Source organism: Oncorhynchus kisutch, linkage group LG21 (assembly GCF_002021735.2).
Source record: "Oncorhynchus kisutch isolate 150728-3 linkage group LG21, Okis_V2, whole genome shotgun sequence".
In the NCBI taxonomy this organism is placed as follows: Eukaryota; Metazoa; Chordata; class Actinopteri; order Salmoniformes; family Salmonidae; genus Oncorhynchus; species Oncorhynchus kisutch.
In genome coordinates, this window is record NC_034194.2 from 38,194,264 (window position 1) to 38,199,776 (window position 5,513).

A 5,513-nucleotide genomic window follows, 5' to 3' on the forward strand; every position below is an offset into this window, starting at 1 on the left:
ATGTAGTATATATTTAGTATTTTTTTTTACTGCAACCTCCAAACACAGGAGGACTCAGGAGCTCTCAATGTGGGTAGATAGCCTTCTGCTGCCTGCTGCCACTCTGCTAATCATCAGATAACTTCCTGACTGATGTCTTGAGATGTTGCTTCAATATATCCATATAATTTCCCCATCCTCATGATTCCATCTATTTTGTGAAGTGCACCAGTCCCTCCTGCAGCAAAGCACACCCCAAAACATGATCCAAAACATCGGCTTGCAAGCCTCACCCTTTTTCCTCCAAACATAACAATGGTCATTATAGGCAAACAGTTATATTTTTGTTTAATCCGACCAGAGGACATTTCTCCAAAAAGTACGATCTTTGTCCCCGTGTGCAGTTGCAAACCGTAGTCTGGCTTTTTTTATGTCGGTTTTGGAGCAGTGGGTTCTTACTTGCTGAGCGGCCTTTCAGGTTATGACGTTTAATAGATACTTTTGTACCTGTTTCCTCCAGCATCTTCACAAGGTCCTTCACTGTGGTTCTGGGATTGATTTGCACTTCGCTGTGGTTCTGGGATTGATTTGCATCTCTCGGAACACGTCTCCTTCCTGAGCGGTATGACGGTTGCGTGGTCCCATGGTGTTTATACTTGCGTACTATTGTTTGTACAGATGAACGTGGTACCTTAATTAAGGTGTTTGGAAATTGCTCCCAAGGATGAACCAGACTTGTGGAGGTCTACAATTTTTTTTTTTTTACGTCTTGGCTGATTTCTTTTGATTTTCCCATGATGTCAAGCAAAGAGGCACTGAGTTTGAAGGTAGGCCTTGAAATACATCGTACAGGTACACCTCCAATTTACTCAAATGATGTCAATTAGCCTATCAGAAGCTTCTAAAGACATGACATAATTTTCTGGAATTTTCCAAGCTGTTTAAAGGCCCAGTCAACTTAGTCTATGTCAACTTCTGACCCACTGGAATTGTGATACAGTGAATTATAAGTGAAATCATCAGTAAAAAATAGTTGGAAAAATTACTTGTGTCATGCACAAAGTAGATGGCCTAACCGACTTCCCAAAACTATAGTTTGTTGACAATAAATTTTGGGAGTGGTTGAAAAACGAGTTTTAAATGACTCCAACCTAAATGTATGTAAACTTCTGACTTCAACTGTACAAATAAACATAGCATTATTTATTTTTTTGTAATTATTTTTTATCCAACCACAGGAGCCCACTCTCAATGTTCAAAATACACCAGACAGCATCATTTAGCAACAGAGGAGCAATAGTTTCTATTAAAAAAAATAACGGTAGATTTGGTGTTATCACAATCAAATAGAGGTAACTTCCAAAATAAAGGAAACACCAACATAAAGTGTCTTAAAAGGGTGTTGGGCCATCACGAGCTGCCAAAAGAGCTTCAATGAGCCTTGGCATTGATTCTACAAGGGGACCTAAACCATGCCAGGACAATGCACCCCACACAATAACATACACTTTGTATCCCTTATTTACTCACGTGTTTCCTTTATTTTGGCAGTTACCAGTATGACTACAGTCAGGCTTTGTGGCCATAGACATATAATCCTTAGAAGGGTTTTGGAACCTTTTACCCTGGCAATTTGACTGGTAAACTCATGCAATGGCTGCCAGTCCTGACTTGGAACTGCCATCTATGGAGTATATTTCTATGGTTGTTTGCGGCTGTAGGTTTTCCTTTTGCAGATTCCAAAATGCAATCTCGGAAATACGTACAGTTTGGAAAGCAAATGACTACTGCTGAAAAGAGAAGGCTAATCTGTCTGTAGAACCAATAGAACCAATTTCTTATCAACAACTCCCAATTATTTGCGAGCAACAGCACTGATTTTCACAGTAACTCATTTTGAGGTAGGCTATTGCCACTAAGAGCGCATCGGCCGTCACCGTGACTACCCTTCATCTTCATCATTAGGTGTGCCACTGGAAATTGCATTTAGTTTCTTACTGTAGCCGATAATATATTCCCTCCTAATAATCTGTGTTGCTGCTTCATTGGCCCGGGCTATAGAGCCCCACAGCAGAGGTGTCGTAATACCCATAAAACCTAGCAGTCAAACAGGGAAATGGTTCCAATCATTTTTCCACCATTCATTTTCCCCATAGGGAATTTTAGAGACACTTAAAATAAGGACTGTGTTTCATGTAGGCTTACCCTGGTGTGATGTCTTGATAGCCATGTAAATATCTGTCGGACAAGGTGACTTTTATCAATATATTTGGCTCTATTTACTTTCAGATTCTAAAATGCTAATTAGTAGACATGCAAGACTTCCAATCCCTTTAAGTTCCTGAACTCTAGCTGACCCTTTTGCTAACAGGTATTGTGTCAATTTAAAACTTGCACAAAACAATTCACAGAATTGTCAATTTAAAGAAACGTTGCCAATTTATTAATTACTACATTCAGCTAACATCAGATAGTTAATCCAGAGATTCTTCCTTTTGCCTTGATTTGGCAGTCTCATCCAGAGCATCATGGCATTTGTAGTTCTTTATGACAGCCACATTAGCAGCTAATTAGCGTTTCATTTTGGAGGCGGTAAATACAGGAGAATATGCTGATAAAAGTCACCTTGTCCTAGAGAGATTTACATGGTAATCAAAACGTCATGCCAGGGTAAACCTACATGAAACACAACCCTTGTTTTAAGTGTTTCTACAATCCTATAAAAAAACAAAGCCTGGGGATCTATGATTTCTTAATCCGGCCTTGCACATGCACATGCATGTACGTATACAAACACACACAGACGGAAATCTTTCACTGGCAGTTCATTTCTCTCTCTCACTGTCTCACTCTCTCACTCTCTCGGTCTCTCTCTCTCTCTCTCTCTCTGTCTCTGTCTCTGTCTATGTCTCTCTCTGTCTCTCTCTCTCACTGTCTCACTGTCTCTCTCTCTCTCTGTCTCTCACTGTCTCTGTCTCTCTCTCTCAGTCTCTGACTCTGTCTCTGTCTATGTCTCTCTCAGTCTCTGTCTCTGTCTCTCTCTCTCACTGTCTCACTCTCTCACTCTCTCGGCCTCTGTCTGTCTCTCTCTCTCTGTCTCTGTCTCTGTCTATGTCTCTCTCTGTCTCTGTCTCTCTCTCTCACTGTCTCACTGTCTCTCTCTCTCTCTGTCTCTCACTGTCTCTGTCTCTCTCTCTCAGTCTCTGACTCTGTCTCTGTCTCTGTCTCTCTCAGTCTCTGTCTCTGTCTCTGTCTATGTCTCTCTCTGTCTCTCTCTGTCTCTGTCTCTCTCTGTCTCTCTCTGTCTCTGTCTCTCTCTCTCTGTCTCTCTCTCTGTCTCTCACTGTCTCTGTCTCTCGGTCTCGGTCTCTGTCTCTGTCTCTGTCTCTGTCTCTGTCTCTGTCTCTGTCTCTGTCTCTGTCTATGTCTCTGTCTCTGTCTCTGTCTCTGTCTCTCTCTGTCTCTCTCTCTGTCTCTGTCTCTCTCTCTCACTGTCTCACTCTCTCTGTCTCTCTCTCTGTCTCTCACTGTCTCTGTCTCTCTCTCTCGGTCTCTCTCTCTCAGTCTCTGTCTCTGTCTCTGTCTCTCTCTCTGTCTCTGTCTCTCTCTCTCACTGTCTCACTCTCTCTGTCTCTCTCTCTGTCTCTCTCTCTGTCTCTCTCTCTGTCTCTCTCTCTGTCTCTCACTGTCTCTCTCTCTCTCTGTCTCTGTCTCTGTCTCTGTCTCTGTCTCTGTCTCTGTCTCTGTCTCTGTCTCTGTCTCTGTCTCTGTCTCTGTCTCTGTCTCTCTCTGTCTCTGTCTCTGTCTCTCTCACTGTCTCACTCTCTCGGTCTCTGTCTCTCGGTCTTTGTCTCTCGCTGTCTCTTTCTGTCTCGGTCTCTCTCACGGTCTCTGTCTCTCTCTGTGTGTCTCGCTGTGTCGCTCTGTGTCTCTCACTGTCTCTCTCTGTCTCTCTCTGTCTCTCTCCCACTCTCAAACTAGAGCAAAACACATAATCTATCTGTCTCGGCTGTCTCTCTCCGCCACCCAACTGGGCCCTGAGATCATCTCTCTGTCTCAGCTGGCTCTCTCCACCACCCAACTAGGCCTTGAGATCATCTCTCTGTCTCAGCTGGCTCTCTCTACCACCCAACTGGGCCCTGAGATCGTCTCTCTGTCTCAGCTGGCTCTCTCCACCACCCAACTGGGCCACCGTGGGAGAGCTATCACACAGGATAGCACACTCCTACCCCTCGCCGCTCACCGCTTAAAACAGGCAGTGTTAATATGCAAATGTATGCAAGAAAATCAAAACACAGAATGGGATTATGAATAATTACGGTACATTTTCTGGAATTTAGTTTTTCCTTGACACAATTACTTTATTGAGGAAATGCAACAGTGAATGGGTAATTGTCCGGTATCCAGTAGTGAAAAACAACTTAGTCCTGGACTGGTGGACACAGTATGGGGGACTAGAGTCAAAGTTCTCCCTGCTTTATTACTAAATATTCTCCTTTTATGGTGGTTTCCACATACATTACAGTCACACTATAAAACAAGGGTTGTATGGCACCTCTATCACCATCTACAGGTACAGTAGCCAACATGGCCCATCTATCTCCCCCTATAGTAGCCAACATGGCCCATCTATCTCCCCCTATAGTAGCCAACATGGCCCATCTATCTCCCCCTATAGTAGCCAACATGGCCCATCTATCTCCCCCTATAGTAGCCAACATGGCCCATCTATCTCCCCCTATAGTAGCCAACATGGCCCATCTATCTCCCCCTACAGTAGCCAACATGGCCCATCTATCTCCCCCTACAGTAGCCAACATGGCCCATCTATCTCCCCCTACAGTAGCCAACATGGCCCATCTATCTCCCCTATAGTGGCCAAGATAGCCTCTCTAATTCCATCTACTGTAGCCAACATAGCCACTCTATCTCCATCTACTGTAGCCAACATAGCCACTCTATCTCCATCTACTGTAGCCAACATGGCCCCTCTATCTCCACATACTGTAGCCAACATTGCCCCTCTATCTCCACATACTGTAGCCAACATGGTCCCTCTATCTCCATCTACTGTAGCCAACATGGTCCCTCTATCTCCATCTACTGTAGCCAACATGGTCCCTCTATCTCCATCTACTGTAGCCAACATAGCCACTCTATCTCCATCTACTGTAGCCAACATGGTCCCTCTATCTCCATCTACAGTAGCCAACATGGTCCCTCTATCTCCATCTACTGTAGCCAACATGGTCCCTCTATCTCCATCTACTGTAGCCAACATAGCCACTCTATCTCCATCTACTGTAGCCAACATGGTCCCTCTATCTCCATCTACTGTAGCCAACATAGCCACTCTATCTCCATCTACTGTAGCCAACATGGTCCCTCTATCTCCATCTACAGTAGCCAACATAGCCACTCTATCTCCATCTACTGTAGCCAACATAGCCACTCTATCTCCATCTACTGTAGCCAACATGGTCCCTCTATCTCCATCTACTGTAGCCAACATGGTCCCTCTATCTCCATCTACT